Raw genomic sequence first — 20,052 nt, 5'->3', positions numbered from 1 at the left:
CGTGGCTTTTCTCCCATTGGGGGAGAGGTGGGTCGGCTGGCTCCGGCTGCTCCCTCCCAATTTGTGCCTTTTGCTCCGCCCGCCGATTCTCCTGGGGAGAGGAGGTAGCCGGCCGCCGCCGGCTCCCCTTCTCCCCTCGCAGGTACGGAGCGCCCGCTGTTTCTCCTCGTGGGGGGGGGGGGGAGATGATTGGCCGCGCCCCCTCCCCCTCCCATATGCAGTACACCCGCCGATTCTCTTGCGGGAGGAGGGGGGGTAGTCGGCTGCCGCCGCCCGCCCCCCCCCCACATATGCAGTACACCCGCCGATTCTCCTTGCGGGGGGAGGGGGGGGTAGTCGGCTGCCGCCGCCCCCCCCCCCACATATGCAGTACACCCGCCGATTCTCCTTGCGGGGGAGGGGGGGTAGTCGGCTGCCGCCGCCCCCGCCCCCCCCCCCCCCCCACATATGCAGTGCACTCGCCGATTCTCCTGGCGAGGGGGGGGAGGTAATCGGCCGCCGCCGGCTTGTGCCCCCCCGTCCCCTCGCATGGGCATTTTCGTTCCAAATACTCCTTGCTTTATAAAAAAGCTGCAGCTTTTTCTTATCTTTGTGGAGACTGTAGCAGAATGAAAACCATAGGCATCCTACACACAGTGTACAGTATCTGGGGATACGTGTGACACTAAGGCACACAAGCTGCATTATGTTTTCATTGATGCTGCTTTAGTCATTGCTTTTCTGTCATAGCGTGCTGCCAGCGTTTTCCTCCATAGCGTTCTGCCAGCTTATTTCTGTCATAGCGTTCTGCCAGCGTGTTTCTGTCATAGCGTTCTGCCAGCGTTTTTCTGTCATAGCGTTCTGCCAGCGTTTTTCTGTCATAGCGTTCTGCCTGCGTATTTCTGTCATAGCGTTCTGCTTGCGATGTTCTGCCTGCGTTTTTTCTGTCATAGCGTTCTGCTTGCGATGTTCTGCCTGCGTTTTTTCTGTCACAGCGTTCTGCCTGCGATTTTCTGTCACAGCGTTCTGCCTGCGATTTTCTGTCACAGCGTTCTGCCTGCGATTTTCTGTCACAGCGTTCTGCCTGCGATTTTCTGTCACAGCGTTCTGCCTGCGATTTTCTGTCACAGCGCTCTGCCTGCGATTTCTGTCACAGCGTTGGGCCCAGCATTTTCTGTCATAACGTTCGACCCAGCATTTCTGTCATAGCGTTCGGCTCAGCATTTCTGTCAGAGCGTTCGGCCCAGCATTTTCTGTCGCAGCGTTCTGCCCAGCATTTTCTGTCACAGCGTTCTGCCCAGCATTTTCTGTCGCAGCGTTCTGCCCAGCATTTTCTGTCGCAGCGTTCTGCCCAGCATTTTCTGTCGCAGCGTTCTGCCCAGCATTTTCTGTCGCAGCGTTCTGCCCAGTATTTTCTGTCGCAGCGTTCTGCCCAGCATTTTCTGTCGCAGCGTTCTGCCCAGCATTTTCTGTCACAACATTCGGCCTAGCATTTTCTGTCACAGCGTTCTGCCCAGCATTTTCTGTCACAACATTCGGCCCAGCTTTTTCTGTCACGGCATCCTATCTAGCTTTCCTGTCATAGCGTTCTGTCCAGCATTTCTGTCACAGCGTTCTGTCCAGGTTTCGGTCATAGCATTCGGTCCAGTTTTCTGTCACAGCGTTCTGTTCAGCATTTTCTGTCATAGCGTTCTGCCCAGCATTTTCTGTCATAGCGTTCTGTCCAGCATTTCTGTCACAGCGTTCTGTCCAGCATTTCTGTCATAGCATTCGGTCCAGTTTTCTGTCACAGCGTTCTGTTCAGCATTTTCTGTCATAGCGTTCTGCCCAGCATTTTCTGTCATAGCGTTCTGTCCAGCATTTCTGTCACAGCGTTCGGTCCAGCATTTCTGTCACAGCATTCGGTCCAGCATTTCTGTCACAGCGTTCGGTCCAGCATTTTTGTCACAGCGTTCGGTCCAGCATTTTTGTCACAGCGTTCGGTCCTGCATTTCTGTCACAGCGTTCGGTCCTGCATTTCTGTCACAGCGTTCGGTCCTGCATTTCTGTCACAGTGTTCGGTCCTGCATTTCTGTCACAGCGTTCAGTCCAGCATTTCTGTTTTAGCATTCGATCTGGCTTTCCTGTCATAGCGTTCTGTCCAGGTTTTGGTTATAGCATTTAGTCCAGTTTTCTGTCACAGCGTTCTGTTCAGCATCTTCTGTCATTACGTTCGGCTCAGCATTTTCTGTCATTACGTTCGGCCCAGCATTTTGTCATTACGTTCGGCCCAGCATTTTCTGTCATACGTTCGGCCCAGCATTTTCTGTCATACGTTCGGCCCAGCATTTTCTGTCATACGTTCGGCCCAGCATTTTCTGTCATACGTTCGGCCCAGCATTTTCTGTCATACGTTCGGCCCAGCATTTTCTGTCATAATGTTCGGCCCAGCATTTTCTGTCATAATGTTCGGCCCAGCAATTCTGTCATAGCGATTGGTCCAGCATTCTCGGTCATAGCATTCTTTCTAGCTTTCCTGTCATAGCGTTCTGTCCAGGTTCGGTCACAGCATTTAGTCCAGTATTTCCGTCATAGCGTTCGGTCCAGTATTTCCGTCATAGCGTTCGGTCCAGTATTTCCGTCATAAGCGCTCTGTCCAGCATGGCGGTCATAGTGGTTTGCCCCTGGGTTCCTGTCATATCATTCTGCCCGGCATGTCTGTCATAGTGTTCCGCCCCAGGTTATCTGTCAGTGTTCTGCCCCTGGAGTTCTGTCATAGCGTCCTGCCAGCATGTCTGTCATAGCGTTCTGCCCCGGGATTTCAGTCATTGTTCTACCTAGGTTAACTTTTAGCATTTCTGTCATGGCATTGTCGTGACATTTTTCTCAGTATTTCTGTCAGAGTGTTTCTGTTCAGTGGTTCTGTCATGGTGTTTCAACCTCTGTGTTTGGCTTCAGAGTTCGCAGAAGGGCGTTCACTTATGACATATTCTGGTTAGGTTTGTCTGCATTCATTGTCATGTCTTATCGTATCTGTGTTCATGTTTGTACCGGGGTCAGTTAGCTAGGGCTCGCACATCGGGATCTGTCACGTCTACAGATCCATACGGGCTGAGGTTTCGTTATTAATGATTGTTGACCACAATCTTCTCGCCTGTATACCATACGTCATACGATGCATGTTCATTCACCACACCTGTACGTCTACCCACCACGGTCTGTGGGTACTCTAGGCCTGAGTTTCTGTTAATTACCTGTCTCTGCGCTGCAGGTTACTCGGGTTAACTCACTATTTCTCAACTCACACACACGGGGGGGGGTTCATCATTAGGTTCATTCATGTGCTGTGGTCTTGACTTTCCTGCCATGTTCTCATTCTTAGGTAGGCAGAGGGGCGTTGTTGTTGTTCTCATGTCTGGTTGTCTGTCTTTCCTTCTAGTTACGTTTTCAGGTTGGGCCGTCTTGGCATCCATACCAATATCAACCATGCCTGCACTCACGTACAGATGTCTTTTCGCCACTGGGCGCACCCTCAGGTTGGAAGCAGACAACAATTTTCTTTAGTGGACATCCTGTTGCATAGAGGCCCTGGTTACCGCCCTGGGATTCATACTCTCAGGGTGTGTCCAAGCCACGGTCCTTAGGTGGTAGGTTGGGCGACGTCATCACCATTCTGGATTCCACTCTCCGCTCCGATCTCTTGTCTAGGAGGTTGCCTGGAGTACTGCTCAGGGACGTCGGTCCAGTCATCTTTGCTCCTCCCCGGTTTGTTCCAGGTGGGGAGGGGGGTGCTTTAGTCACTTTGGGCATGGCTGGTTCATGCTATGGGACTTATTCCCCTGGGTTGGAGTCTGTTTCTCCTTCCTCGGTTCAGGATTCGGTCTCGGTTGGGAGGTCTCGGGCAGTAGCATGACCTGCTCACATCCGGTGGGACCAGTTTGTCTTGGTGTCGCCATGTTGATGATGCTTGCCATGGCATCTACTCCATCACATCCATCAGGCAGCCAGGTTTCCTCTCCTATCACTGGTATTTTTGCCACTCACCCTCTCACATCCTCTTACCAGGTATGGGAAGGGGTGTTTTCACGGTGCTTCTTCTGGTGTGTGTTGTAGGGGTTCTTCGGGTCAGCCCTTGCTCTCTTTTCCCCACGTATCCTCTCATTCATAGCAGTTCATTCTCATGTCCGGGTCACCTTGGGCATCAGGCTCATCCTATCCTTCACGGGACGTTCAATTGGGTTTGCGTAGCTTGCAGGCTCTAAGGAGGTTCCTTCTCATCTCCAGGTCTGGAGTCGATGGGTTCTACTCTCACAGCGGATACTTACCGGTTACTGACGGTTGGCGTTTGGGCATACGTCATTTTAGGGATGGGATCTCTACCTTCCCTCTCCCACCTAAACTGGTGTCTTTTTGCCCTCTTTTCAGGCATACTGACCATCCAGGCCATGGCACACCTCAGGCCTTGTTTCTTAAACAATATTGCATTTCCCACTTGAAGACTCCGATTACAAGTTAGAAGGCTGGCTGTAGGCCAGCCTGTATTTGTGGGAGGAGTCGGAGACTATATAACCCTCCTCCTCTGTCAGGGCCAGGGTTGGGGTTTTCTAGGTGCCCACCCACCCGTTTCCCCCAGGTTATTCACTCATACTCATAGTATTTTTCTTATTCTTACATTCAGGGTATGCCCTCTTTTCAGGCATACTGACCATCCAGGCCATGGCACACCTCAGGCCTTGTTTCTTAAACAATATTGCATTTCCCACTTGAAGACTCCGATTACAAATTATGTGTATATATAGCAGTGGGGGGAGGGGAGAGAGCAGAAGTCAGGACTATGTAATGTATAACATATTGTATAAGATACAACAGATAGGACTATATAGTATCAGAATTGTGTAAAATACGACAGCGTATATAGTGCAGGGGTCAGGAGTTTGTAATGTACAATATATGGTGAGCAAAGATAAACGAAGGAGGTAAGACCCTCACACCAGCTTCTGTGTATATTCAAACACACCACCATGGTCACACACCTCTGACGATGGCCCATAGGCTGAAATGCATCAGGCGATGGGACGCTAGAACGCTACAACTGCGGTTCTTTTGAAAAGGTATCTCTTATGCCCCATACATACTATCAGTTTTTCTGCTGAGTTTTTCCTTCAGGTTTACCAAAACCATGTAGTGCAAGGGCCTGCCTGATTGCATACACATTGAAACTCCTAAAGGTTTGACCTCATATTATATGGTTTTGGTAAATCTGAAGGAAAAACTCCTTGTGTGTATGGGCTATTATGCTCGATTTTACCAGTTGTTTGCGAGTACCCCTTTTTTAATTAAATTTGAGGTCATTCTCGTACGGGCTTCACAATGCGCCTCTTTATTTCCTTCTTGGGGTGCATTCATCTGATTGTGACTGGGGGTGATGCCACATTCGTTAACTGGTGGTGGAGGCTGCAGAGGATCCTCAACCCCGAGAGCTCCTGTGCTGATTACACTGTGTGAGAGTGGATGACGCTATGAGTTGGAGATATTTGATGTGCCATATACCCATAGGCCTGCTTTATCTGGCTTTCTGGTAAGAAGAATAGATGTGAGCACGGTGGTGTGTTTGAATATACACTGAAGCTGGTGTGAGGGTCTTATCTCCTTCGTTTATCTTTGCTCACCATTTCTTTTGGACTTCATTTACTTTCCACTTTTAGTGCTGCATATGGACTTTTTAGCTCAACTACACCACCCAGCCTGATTAATCTGCGAGTCTGGAAGTTCATGTTAGATGGCTACACCTCAGCTGCCTGCTCTGTATTTAGCATTACACTTACCATTGGATGACAGGTCCATCTAGCAGTGTGGTGTTTGCAGGGGCGGACTGACCATTCGGTCACTCGGTCGCCGACCGAGGGCCCCGGAGTCAGGGGGGCCCCATGCTCAGTCTGCCCTTGGATGTGCCCACAGCTTATTATGAAGGATTGGGGAAGTTTATGCACCGTGGAGGTAGTGAGCGATGTCATCCCTGCCTGCAGTTAGTGAGGCTATATGAAAGGACTGGGGTGCTGGCCGATTACAGAGCGATCATGAAGCAATGAGAAGGACAGAAGTAACAGGCGCTCCGGCCACCTCTCCTCCTGGGGAATTCAGCAGAGGGGCCGGGCCACAGTGTACATCCATGCCGCGGGGGAAAGCCAGCGAGAGAGGTGGAGGCTGCAGAGTGAGGACACAGAGGAATCATCATGTCGGGGACAGTCAGCTGACCTGCCTTGTGTGCAGCAGCAGGTCAGTGTGTAATCACAGCATGTCTCTGCTCACCAACCAGGCTCACTGTGTGTTCTTCCCCAATGCCCATCTACCAGGTGCTATTCCCTGGTACACTGATAGCTGTACACTGAGTGTCCCTCAGTGTACAGATATATCAGTATTGTATATAAGGAATAGCTCTCGGTATACAGATATCAGTGTATAGATGTCAGTTATATATAGAGAATAGCACTTAGTGATATTTCCTTACGTGTTACACTGACATCTAAACACTGAGTGCTTTCCCTAACACTGATATCTGTATACTGAGAGCTATTCCTTATATACAACACTGATATATCTGTACACTTCAGCGGAAAGAACGATCAGTGAGAAGAATGTTCCTTACATTGGTGGTCATGGTGGTCAGTAAGAAGAATGCTCCTTACATTGGTGATCAGTGAGAAGAATGTTCCTTACATTGGTGATCAGTGGGAAGAATGTTCCTTACATTGGTGATCAGTGGGAAGAATGTTCCTTACATTGGTGATCAGTGAGAAGAATGTTCCTTACATTGGTGATCAGTGGGAAGAATGTTCCTTACATTGGTGATCAGTGAGAAGAATGTTCCTTACATTGGTGATCAGTGAGAAGAATGTCCCTTACATTGGTGGTCAGCAGAAAGAATGTTCCTTACACTGGTGATCAGTGAGAAGAATGTTCCTTACATTGGTGATCAGTGAGAAGAATGTTCCTTACATTGGTGATCAATGAGAAGAATGTTCCTTACATTGGTGATCAGTGAGAAGAATGTTCCCTACATTGGTGATCAGTGAGAAGAATGTTCCTTACATTGGTGATCAGTGAGAAGAATGTTCCTTACATTGGTGATCAGTGAGAAGAATGTTCCTTACATTGGTGATCGGTGGGAAGAATGTTCCTTACATTGGTGATCAGTGAGAAGAATGTTCCCTACATTGGTGATCAGTGGGAAGAATGTTCCTTACATTGGTGATCAGTGGGAAGAATGTTCCTTACATTGGTGATCAGTGAGAAGAATGTTCCTTACATTGGTGATCAGTGAGAAGAATGTCCCTTACATTGGTGATCAGTGGGAAGAATTTTCCTTACATTGGTGATCAGTGGGAAGAATGTCCCTTACATTGGTGATCAGTGAGAAGAATGTTCCTTACATTGGTAATCAGTGGGAAGAATGTTCCTTACATTGGTGATCAGTGGGAAGAATGTTCCTTACATTGGTGATCAGTGGGAAGGAGGAGGAGGACACACCCAAAGAGCTCTCTGTGAGAACCACCCATTTTTCAAGCCTGGGCCTTGCCTGCTAGCTTGGCCCAGGAATAATGCCTGATCCTGGGGGAGGCCCTGAGATGGATCCCCCTGATGACACGGGGCCCAGTGAGGAGGAGGTGGAGGATCTGTCTGTGGGTCCGGGCCCTGGTATGGATGCCAGCGTTTTCAGCCTTAAGGTTGTTAATCGCTTTAGGGCGATTGGGAGAGCGGAGGAGAAACTTAAAGTTTTGAGAGTGGAGCTTAAAAACTTCAAAGCCAAATACTTCCAGGCCTGGAGTAAGAATCGCACCGCCATGAAGCCTGAGCTACAGGAATTAGAGGAAAAAGTAAAGCAGCAAACTTTATTGTTGGGAAAACTAAAAGAAAAAAGTGGAGCATTTAAAGAAAAGTTTGAAAACGAGAGAAGGTTTGTCAGCCAGTCCTCATCGTGTTCAGTGGATCAGCCTCAGCATATGGATGACCCGGGTCCATCTGCCTCTGCTCCTCTCCCCCCATGTAAGGCCTTGGAGTCGCCGGCGGCAACCAGCCAGGGGGTTGAGAGTGAGAATGGCACCCTGACCTTCATCCAGAGGATGGAATCCCCCCTGAGAGGAGACAAGCTTGTAATGTCTGATAATCCATCAGAGGTCCCGGAGGATGTTCAGAAGAATCAGCCAGGGAATGAGGATGAACCTGCACCAAATCCCCTGAACATGGATGTTGCTGCACCCGCATGTGCTGAGACCTGTAGTTCCACTACCACATTTGCTGCATGTGTTTCACACACTGTGGCTGACACCTGCAATGTGATTGCTTCACCTGAGCCTCTCTGTGTTCCAGCAGAGCTGATTGATTCTGGTGGGGGAGGGGGTCAGAATACTGCACCATGTGCAGTGGAAGCCATGGATGTGTCAGTCCAGCCTGCACTGTCCTCTGCAGAAAGTCCTGTCCTGATGGAAGAGAACAGGCCAGATGAAGATTCCACCAGCACAGCAGTGGGAACTGACACTGCTGGGAAGACTGCAGGACATGTGAATATACCAGCAAGTATTAACAATGACAGTCATGATAAAACAATGAATGTGGTGGGTGGTGGAGGTGATGGTGAAGGGGTTAATACTGCTGGGAAAAACAAAAATGACATTTCTCTCTCTGCTCAGAGGAAAGACTCATCGATTGTACAGACCAAATCTGTACAATCGATATCTGCTAAAGATGTCTCAGACAGTTCAAAACACACAAATATCTCTTCTGCTGGGAGGAATATGGGGAGTTATGCATCTGTTGTGGGGAGTCGCACCAAGGAGGGTGGGGGGAATACTGTAAATATTGGTGGTCACAATATAGGGGGGTTTGGTGGTGGGTATAGGAGGAGGAATGTGGTTCAGTTCAAGTGGGAGGGGGAGGGGACCCCACCAGTGAGGGGGAGGGTGGCAGAGTTGATTTTGGAAATGGGGTTTAAAGCTGTGGATATTTTTGCTTTGATTTGCCCAGTGGGGAGTTATGAATTTGATTTGTCTTTTGTAAAACCTGAGGGGTTGGATTTATTTTGGGAGCGACATAGGAGGTGCCAGGGCCTTTCGCAGTGGAGTGGTTTGGTGCCAAAGGTGATTTCCAGGCAGCCCCTGATAAAATCGGTGACCATCCTGGTGCGTAACGAATCCATACCAGAGGCTGATTTGATAGTATGGCTACGCCGATATGGTGAGGTCCTCACTCCACTGCGGAAGGTCCTGGATGAGCATGGGATATGGACAGGGGCCTGGACGGTGTCACTAAAACTGGGGGTGCTGGGCAATGTAGTCCAACATCTGCCCTGCTCAGCTTTTCTGGGAAGAGATCGGCTGACTATTTTCTACCAGGGACAGCCCAAAGTCTGCAATAAATGTGGTGAAAAGGGCCATTTTGCCTCTACCTGCACCCGTAAAAAGTGTTCGCTATGCCAGGGTCTGGACCACTTGGCGAAAGATTGTACCCAAATTCGGTGCAATCTGTGCCAACAGCTTGGCCATCCTTACAGTAAGTGTCCAGAGGCTTTACATAACCTGCAAGGATTGGAGGCTGAGCTGCAGAGGCTGGATAAGGAGGATCAGGCCGCTGTAACTGTTGTTGTCCCTCCTGTGTCAGTTCCATCTGTTTCCCCTGGTAATGTTGTCCCTGAGTCTGTCCCTCCTGTGTCTGTTCCATCTGTTTCAGGTTCTGTTCCCCCTGGTAATGTTGTCCCTGAGTCTGTCCCTCCTGTGTCAGTTCCTTCTGTTTCAGATTCTGTTCCCTCTAGTGATGTGGTCCCTAAGTCTGTCCCCCATGTGGTTGTCCCTATTCCTGCTGTACGTAGGTCCTCCAGACTAGCGGAGGCTGCTGGGGGGGCAGGTTTAGCGGATCTTCCTTCTCAGCCTCCAGTCCCTGTCCCTCGGCAGCGCAAACGTGGTCAGGGGAATGTGGGGGTGCTGGATGGGGGTGGGGCGGATGGAAGGGTGTCCATATCCCATGTCTCACCCTCTGTTGAGGGGGATTCAGATGATGAGGGGTGGGAGACGTTTAGGAGGAAGAAAAAGAAGAAGAGGAAGACAAATAAAGTAGTTATTTCTTCCTCAGAGTCGGACCCAGGAGGGGTTCCTCCTGGTAACCCTTTTTCAGTTTTGTCAGGTGATGGGATGTCTGATATATCTTTTTCTTTATCATCCATGGATGAGGGGGAGTCATGTAGTTTGAAGAGAGCTGTTTCTGGTGATGAGAGTGTGGCAAAGGTTAAGAAACGACTACCCCAATCACCCTGATGGCAGTTCCCACTCCGATAAAGGTGGCGACCATTAATGTCGCCAGCATGAAATCTGCAAGAGCTCGTGATATTGCCTTATTTTTGCTCAGCGAGTTTGATGCCGAGATTTTATTTTTGCAAGAGACCTGGCTCAATACTTTGGCCGATGTCCATCTAGCAAAAAGGGAGTGGAGATGCGGTCCCTCCTTTTGGTCTCTTGCGGCTGAGCCCTGCAGCGGAGTTGCGGTCCTTTTTAAAACCGATATGGTAACGTGCCGGCGGGTAATTGAGGTAGAGATTGGGAGATGCATGGTCTTGGACGTCTCTGTTAGGGGGCAGGACTTGCGTCTGATTAATATCTATGGACCGCAGTCAAGATGGGGCAGGAAATGCCTCCTCACAGAGATCAAGCCCTTCCTTTTTACGTCCCAGCAGGTTGTCTTTGGAGGTGATTTTAACACCATAATTAGGCCTGAAGACAGGAGAGGCTCCATAGACAGGCTGGCGTACGATAGCGTTTTTCTTAGAGATATGGTGAGACAAGCAGGCCTGGTAGATGTGCATATTAAGCACTGCCCTGGCAGCACGGGATTCACATTTCAGAGAGGGAATAGTCAGAGTAGGATAGATAGGTTTTTTTTAAAGGAGAACTCTGCTTTCTCGGCTCCTGAGTTGAGGGCGGTGGAGTTCTCTGACCACTGTATGCTGTCTGTGACTCTGAATGCCTCGGACACTCCACCCAGGGGAAGGGGTACCTGGAAACTGAATTCGGCTCTCCTGGAAGATGTAGAGGTAAGACAATCCTTTGAGGATTTTTTCCAGGCACAGGTTTCTATTCTGGACTTTTGCAGCACTAAGTCAGAGTGGTGGGAGCTTGTGAAACAAAGGGCGATTGGACTTTTCAAGGCCATAAGTAAGAAGAAGCAGCTTGGTATGTACATTGCCTACCAGCATTTGCGGAGGAAGCTTGATCGTCTTGTCTCGTATAGAGGAGATCCAGGGGAGATCTCTGAGGTGAAGTTTCTTCTTAGAAAGTGTCAATACGACCGGCATGCCTCCTTGGTTCTGGAGAGGGATTATGGAAAATATCACTCGCCTGATCCTTACCAGAACTGTAAGCAAGGCATAGCAGTTAAGACGGTCATAGGCCTGAGGGATAGTACGGGTTCCCTGGTGAAGTCCAGATCAGGGATCCTGGAGATCTTCAGATCATATTATGCAGACCTTCTGGGAAGAAAGGACCTTTGTCGGGACAAGATGGAAAGCTTTCTGGATTCTACTCCAGGATTGGGAAATGGTACATTGCCTTTGATGGATTTGACAGAACCAATTTCAGTGGATGAGGTAGTTCATGCTATAGAGAAGCTGGCTACCCAAAAATCGCCTGGGCCAGATGGGTTGACAGCTGAATTCTACAAGTGTTTTAAGTCCATTCTGGCTCCCTTTTTAGCGGAGGTTTATAACAGCTGTCTAGAAGAGGGTTCGCTCCCTCCCTCCATGAGGCAATCCGCTGTGATTCTTCTGTCAAAAGGTAAAGACCCCTCAATGATTGAGAACTGGCGCCCCATCAGTCTTCTCAATGTTGATAGAAAGATCTTGGCGAAGATTCTTTTTTGGCGCTTGTCGTCAGTGGCAGGCGATTTGTTGTCCAGTCATCAGCACTGCTCGGTCCAAGGTAGAAGTACCTTTTCAGCGGTTTTAGCTGTCCGGGAGGCTTTGGAACGATGCAGGGCTGCTGGATGGAGAAAGTACTTGCTGGCATTGGATCAGGCGAAGGCTTTTGATAGAGTCAATCACGAGTACCTGTATTTGCTACTTGGTAGATACGGCCTGCAGGGGAGGTTTATAGATTGGCTGAAGACATTATATAAAGGGGCTGAGAGCTTCCCACTGGTTAATGGTTGGGTTGGACGGCCTTTTGAGGTTGGCTCTGGTGTGCGCCAGGGATGTCCTCTGAGCCCCCTGTTATATGTATTCGCAATCGACCCCTTCATAAGAAGGCTAGAGAGTGGATCTTTGTGCGGGGTGCCTTTGGGCATTGCTGGTGTGCCACCTTTGAAGGTCGTGGCCTATGCCGATGATGTGTCTGTTATTGTCTCTGGAACGGAGGAGGCGCAGGAGGTGGTCTCTATGATAGAGCAGTACACGGAGGCTTCTGGTTCTAAAGTCAACCATGAAAAGAGTGAAGTTTTCTGGATGGGTGAGGAAGGTGAAAGCTTCGAACTTCCGGATGCCTTCCCAGAGCCCCAGCAGGAAATTAAAGTGTTGGGCATCAAATTTGGTCCTGGTGACTATGGTCATCGAAATTGGGAAAGCAGGTTGGTGTGTGCCAATGCCAAAGTAGCAAGTTGGAAGAAATGGAAGCTTTCTTTGAGGGAGAGGGTTGACTTGATCAAAACGTACCTGGTCCCAATTTTTTTATATGTCAGCTTTGTCTGTATCTTGCCAGTATCTCTCTATGCAAGGGTGTACAGCTGCTTTTTCCAACTGTTATGGGGAAGTAGGCTGAACCTGATCAAACGCAATGTAACTTACCTGTCTAGGCGGGAGGGTGGCCTAGGAATGGTCAACCCAATAGTTTTCTTTTCTCTGCTGTTTTTAAAGTACAATTTTGGTAACATGCTAGCAGAGAACCCGCTGGGATGGGTGGGTATTTTTCAATCTTGTTTTAGGCCTTTTCTGCGATCCTGGGAAGATGGCGGGCCAGTGAAAAGTCTGAGAGTCCGACATGGCAAGCTCCCGGCTTATGTTGCCCCGTGTCTGAAAATACTTCGGCAGTGGCAGGTGACAGTGGAGGATATCAAGTCCCTCCCCAGGAAGCTTCTGGAGAAGAGGATTTTGGGCTCTGCTTTCAGTGTGTCACTGGCCTTAAGGGATTGCCCAGGCTCTGTAATGAGGGAAGGGTTGCGTTTAATCAATTTAGAAAGAATCCCCTTGAAGTTTAGGGATCAAGCCTGGCTCGCCTTCCATGGAAGGCTCTATGTGAGAGGGAACTTGAAGCATCGCCCTGTGGATGATCGGGATTGTCCTAGAGCGGAGTGTGTTGGTAAAGTGGAGTCTATGGACCACTTTTTGCTCCAGTGTCCCTTTAACATAGAGGTGTATAAAAGGGTGGGGAGGGCTCTAGGCATCCCCTTTTTCTATCGCATGAGTTATGCGGAGTGGGTGTATGGGGCATTCCCGACTCACTGGGATTTTGATTTGGATACACTGTTTTTAGTTAGTATAGTTGTCCGTTACTTCACATGGAATGCACGGTGCCAGATTACCCTGCGGAAGAAAGTCCTCTCTGTTGAGGTGGTGGTGCACGATATTCTGGGTGAGGTTGGGAAAATTCGGGGTCTTGAGAAGGGCAGGGAGCCTCGGGCAGTCTGGATAAGGGCGTGGAGGAATATCAGACCTGCCTTTGGTGAACTGCCCATCTCTGGGTGAGGAGCTCTTTTCTTTTTCTGGTTCTTTCACTCCCTTAGCTTTTTTTGGTTAGTATCTTCTTTTTGAAGAAGGGCTGCATGCATAATGGGTACAGGTTTGTTTCTTAACCTCACAAGTTTGATGTCTGGTGTAATGGTGTGAGTCGTAATAGGATTTATGTTATTGCTGTAAAGTATTTTTTTGGTTTGAGAGCAGATTTGCTATATTTATTTTAATTTATGTAAATGTGTATATATTTATGTATATTTATATATTGTGATTTTATGATTATTGATTGCAAGACTTTTAATAAAGAAAAATTGGGAAGAATGTCCCTTACATTGGTGATCAGTGAGAAGAATGTTCCTTACATTGGTAATCAGTGGGAAGAATGTTCCTTACATTGGTGGTCAGCAGAAAGAATGTTCCTTACACTGGTGATCAGTGAGAAGAATGTTCCTTACATTGGTGATCAGTGAGAAGAATGTTCCTTACATTGGTGATCAATGAGAAGAATGTTCCTTACATTGGTGATCAGTGGGAAGAATTTTCCTTACATTGGTGATCAGTGGGAAGAATGTCCCTTACATTGGTGATCAGTGAGAAGAATGTTCCTTACATTGGTAATCAGTGGGAAGAATGTTCCTTACATTGGTGATCAGTGGGAAGAATGTCCCTTACATTGGTGATCAGTGAGAAGAATGTTCCTTACATTGGTGATCAGTGGGAAGAATGTTCCTTACATTGGTGATCAGTGAGAAGAATGTTCCTTACATTGGTAATCAGTAGGAAGAATGTTCCTTACATTGTTGATCAGTGGGAAGAATGTCCCTTACATTGGTGATCAGTGAGAAGAATGTTCCTTACATTGGTGATCAGTGGGAAGAATGCTCCTTACATTGGTGATCAGTGGGAAGAATGTTCCTTACATTGGTGATCAGTGAGAAGAATGTTCCCTACATTGGTGATCAGTGAGAAGAATGTTCCTTACATTGGTGATCAGTGGGAAGAATGTTCCTTACATTGGTGATCAGTGAGAAGAATGTTCCTTACATTGGTGATCAGTGAGAAGAATGTCCCTTACATTGGTGGTCAGCAGAAAGAATGTTCCTTACACTGGTGATCAGTGAGAAGAATGTTGCTTACATTGGTGATCAGTGAGAAGAATGTTCCTTACATTGGTGATCAATGAGAAGAATGTTCCTTACATTGGTGATCAGTGAGAAGAATGTTCCTTACATTGGTGATCAGTGGGAAGAATTTTCCTTACATTGGTGATCAGTGGGAAGAATGTCCCTTACATTGGTGATCAGTGAGAAGAATGTTCCTTACATTGGTAATCAGTGGGAAGAATGTTCCTTACATTGGTGATCAGTGGGAAGAATGTCCCTTACATTGGTGATCAGTGAGAAGAATGTTCCTTACATTGGTGATCAGTGAGAAGAATGTTCCTTACATTGGTGATCAGTGGGAAGAATGTTCCTTACATTGGTGATCAGTGAGAAGAATGTTCCTTACATTGGTGATCAGTGGGAAGAATGTTCCTTACATTGGTGATCAGTGAGAAGAATGTTCCTTACATTGGTGATCAGTGGGAAGAATGTTCCTTACATTGGTGATCAGTGAGAAGAATGTTCCTTACATTGGTGATCAGTGAGAAGAATGTTCCTTACATTGGTGATCAGTGGGAAGAATGTTCCTTACATTGGTGATCAGTGAGAAGAATGTTCCTTACATTGGTGATCAGTGGGAAGAATGTTCCTTACATTGGTGATCAGTGAGAAGAATGTTCCCTACATTGGTGATCAGTGAGAAGAATGTTCCTTACATTGGTGATCAGTGGGAAGAATGTTCCTTACATTGGTGATCAGTGAGAAGAATGTTCCTTACATTGGTGATCAGTGAGAAGAATGTCCCTTACATTGGTGGTCAGCAGAAAGAATGTTCCTTACACTGGTGATCAGTGAGAAGAATGTTGCTTACATTGGTGATCAGTGAGAAGAATGTTCCTTACATTGGTGATCAATGAGAAGAATGTTCCTTACATTGGTGATCAATGAGAAGAATGTTCCTTACATTGGTGATCAGTGGGAAGAATTTTCCTTACATTGGTGATCAGTGGGAAGAATGTCCCTTACATTGGTGATCAGTGAGAAGAATGTTCCTTACATTGGTAATCAGTGGGAAGAATGTTCCTTACATTGGTGATCAGTGGGAAGAATGTCCCTTACATTGGTGATCAGTGAGAAGAATGTTCCTTACATTGGGGGTCAGTGGGAAGAATGTTCCTTACATTGGTGATCAGTGGGAAGAATGTTCCTTACATTGGTGATCAGTGAGAAGAATGTTCCTTACATTGGTGATCAGTGAGAAGAATGTTCCTTACATTGGTGATCAGTGGGAAGAATGTTCCTTACATTGGTGATCAGTGAGAAGAATGTTCCTTACATTGGTGATCAGTGAGAAGAATGTTCCCTACATTGGTGATCAGTGAGAAGAATGTTCCTTACATTGGTGATCAGTGAGAAGAATGTTCCTTACATTGGTGATCAGTGGGAAGAATGTTCCTTACATTGGTGATCAGTGAGAAGAATGTTCCCTACATTGGTGATCAGTGAGAAGAATGTTCCTTACATTGGTGATCAGTGAGAAGAATGTTCCTTACATTGGTGATCAGTGAGAAGAATGTTCCTTACATTGGTGATCAATGAGAAGAATGTTCCTTACATTGGTGATCAGTGGGAAGAATTTTCCTTACATTGGTGATCAGTGGGAAGAATGTTCCTTACATTGGTGATCAGTGGGAAGAATGTCCCTTACATTGGTGATCAGTGAGAAGAATGTTCCTTACATTGGTAATCAGTGGGAAGAATGTTCCTTACATTGGTGATCAGTGAGAAGAATGTTCCTTACATTGGTGATCAATGAGAAGAATGTTCCTTACATTGGTGATCAGTGGGAAGAATTTTCCTTACATTGGTGATCAATGAGAAGAATGTTCCTTACATTGGTGATCAGTGGGAAGAATTTTCCTTACATTGGTGATCAGTGGGAAGAATGTTCCTTACATTGGTGATCAGTGGGAAGAATGTCCCTTACATTGGTGATCAGTGAGAAGAATGTTCCTTACATTGGTGATCAGTGAGAAGAATGTTCCTTACATTGGTAATCAGTGGGAAGAATGTTCCTTACATTGGTGATCAGTGGGAAGAATGTCCCTTACATTGGTGATCAGTGAGAAGAATGTTCCTTATATTGGTGATCAGTGGGAAGAATGCTCCTTACATTGGTGATCAGTGAGAAGAATGCTCCTTACATTGGTGATCAGTGAGAAGAATGTTCCTTACATTGGTGATCAGTGGGAAGAATGTTCCTTACATTGGTGATCAGTGAGAAGAATGTTCCTTACATTGGTGATCAGTGAGAAGAATTTTCCTTACATTGGTGATCAGTGAGAAGAATGTTCCTTACATTGGTGATCAGTGAGAAGAATGCTCCTTACATTGGTGATCAGTGAGAAGAATGTTCCTTACATTGGTGATCAGTGAGAAGAATGTTCCTTACATTGGTGATCAGTGGGAAGAATGTTCCTTACATTGGTGATCAGTGGGAAGAATGCTCCTTACATTGGTGATCAGTGAGAAGAATGCTCCTTACATTGGTGATCAGTGAGAAGAATGTTCCTTACATTGGTGATCAGTGAGAAGAATGTTCCTTACATTGGTGATCAGTGGGAAGAATGTTCCTTACATTGGTGATCAGTGGGAAGAATGTTCCTTACATTGGTGATCAGTGAGAAGAATGTTCCTTACATTGGTGATCAGTGAGAAGAATGTCCCTTACATTGGTGATCAGTGGGAAGAATGTTCCTTACATTGGTGATCAGTGAAAATGATATAAAGTAAAAAAAATTATAAAAAAAAAAAATGTAAAGCACACCCATGACCCCCGCACACACTCTATATGAAAAGCTTTATGTCGGATGAGCACATGTATGTAAATATGTGACTATAGACAAAAAAGATGGACTCAGGAGCATGCCGTAAGGTCCCCCCCCCCCCGGGCGATCGCTTCTTGTAGGGGGTTATCTGATGCAGGGAGGAGCCGTGAGGGCCACCGCCGGACCCCAGAAGACAAGAATCAGGGCCACTCTGTGCAAAACGAACTGCACAGTGGAGGTAAATATATGTTTGTTATTTTTTTTTTTTAAAAGAGTCTTTACAAACACAAACTTATGTAGTGTGGGCAGTGCAATATGATTGTGGGGATTTGTGTGGGTGTGGCTTGAGTGTGGGTGGGAACACATGGGCGGGGACAGGGGGGCCCCAGGATCTCCTATTGCCCGGGGGCCCCATGAGTTGTCAGTCCGCCCCTGGGTGTTTGCCCTCACTGGTGTAATTACATGGATCTATCTGAGGCTACCTGGTCCTATTTTGATGTCCCCCTCGGCTCTGCAGACTGAATCACAGAGCCCTCTATCTTAGGTCCAAGACATCAATGTGACGGCACAATTTCTTGTCTTTATGATCCTTGGCTTGTCCATGTGAAGGCAGGGTATATGGCCTGAATACCCTTATATCATGGGTGCCCAATCTGTGGCCCTCCAGCTGTTGCAGGACTACACGTCCCATGAGGCATTGCAAGTTGCTGACAGCTATAAGCATGACTCCCAAAAGCAGGCGCATGATGGGACTTGTAGTTCAGCAACAGCTGGAGGTTGAGCACCCATGCTTTATATATACCATATGAGTATCCCCGAAGAAGATTGCCAACCCTCATTTTCAAAACACCTCCGGAGTCTAATTCCATTATTATGTTTTGGTTGAGGTCTGGGTAGTCATACTGTTGAACTGCTATTACACAAATGTTCCCAACCCACATTCTTTTATAATCTAGTTTTTAATCTGTGTGTAATAAAATTGATATTGTTTTTGGAATGTATTTTGTGTTATGTTCCCAAAATAGTCATTACTCCATTGGAGGGTATTTTGTTTTATGACCAGGATGATGGCATTCTCACAAGTTTCCACCATTTACATTTATAATATAAATTATACAGTGTAAGGGTCAGGACTCATAATATTGGTATTCAACAAACAGTGGTGACCTAAATGTTTACTGAAGACAAGTTGCAGAGGTCCCACACCACTGCCTCTCATTAGAGATGGCTTTGCGGTTCGCCCGGCGGTCGGTTCGCGGTGAATTTTGCTCATTCGCGATTCGTCAAAACCAGCGGACTTCTGGCACTGTTCGCATGGCGGACATATGCGTTTACATTGTGAAGAACTTTGACCCATGATGACACATCCATCATGGGGTACAGGACAGCCAATTGAGACATTTGAGCACATGGACAATTGGACATTCCCCCTACCTTATAAATAGACCTGATCTGGCGGCCATTTTACATTCTGTCTTTTGTCAGTGTAGGGACAGGACGCTGTGTGGAGCAGAGACAGACAGTTTAATCACTAGCTATTACTATTTTGTCCACAAAAGTCCTTTTAAGGACTGGTATAGGTGTACAGTATAGGGTTCTGGTGCACTGCTGCTGACTGCTGTGCTGCTGATTGCTGAGTGAGTGCACTACTGACCGATTCTGCAGCTGTCTTTTGTCAGTGTAGGGACAGGACGCTGTGTGGAGCAGGGACAGTCAGTTTAATCACTAGCTCTTACTATTAGGTCCACAAACGTCCTTTTAAGGACTGGTATAGGTGTACAGTATATAGGGTTGTACACGTATAATATACTTTCTTTCAAATATACAAAGTATATTATGGAGCACTGCTGACTGCTGACCGATTCTGCAGCTGTCTTTTATTAGTGTAGGGACTGAGGGACAGTTTGGTGTTTGGAGCAGGGACAGTCTGCAAATCACTAGCTACTAGGTCCACAAAGGTCCTTTTAAGGACTGGTATAGGTGTACAGTATATAGGGTTGTACACGTATAATATTCTTTCTTTCAAAGATACAAAGTATATTCTGTATACTCTCTATCACTGTGCTGGTGTGGTGTCAGTGCTCTCTCTCGGTGCTGGTGTGGTGTCAGTGCTCTCTCGGTGCTTGTGTCAGTGCTCTCTCTCTCTATCTTGGTGCTGGTGTCAGTGCTCTCTATCTCTGTGCTGGTGTGGTCTCAGTGCTCTCTATCACGGTGCTGGTGTCAGTGCTCTCTATCTCGGTGCTGGTGTCAGTGCTCTCTATCTCGGTGCTGGTGTCAGTGTTCTCTATCTCGGTGCTGGTGTCAGTGCTCTCTATCTCGGTGCTGGTATCAGTGCTCTCTATCACTGTACTGGTGTTAGTGCTCAGTCTCTATCGTGGTGCTGGTATCAGTGTTCTATCTCAGTGCTGGTGTCAGTGAGGGAGATAGCAGCGGAGAAGCCAATCAGCAGGCAGTGCCA

General features: G+C 47.0%; 1 protein-coding gene across 1 annotated transcript in view; it reads right to left on the bottom strand.

Annotated features, from left to right (window-relative positions):
* LOC143989910 (uncharacterized) overlaps positions 1–20,052 on the bottom strand; it is a 200,022-nt gene that overhangs the window by 146,989 nt on the left and 32,981 nt on the right.

This window comes from Lithobates pipiens, unplaced genomic scaffold (genome assembly GCF_037356315.1).
Source record: "Lithobates pipiens isolate NorthernLeopardFrog02 unplaced genomic scaffold, aLitPip1_a1.2 Scaffold_18, whole genome shotgun sequence".
Lineage (NCBI taxonomy): Eukaryota > Metazoa > Chordata > Amphibia > Anura > Ranidae > Lithobates > Lithobates pipiens.
This window is presented reverse-complemented; position numbering and strand designations above follow the sequence as displayed.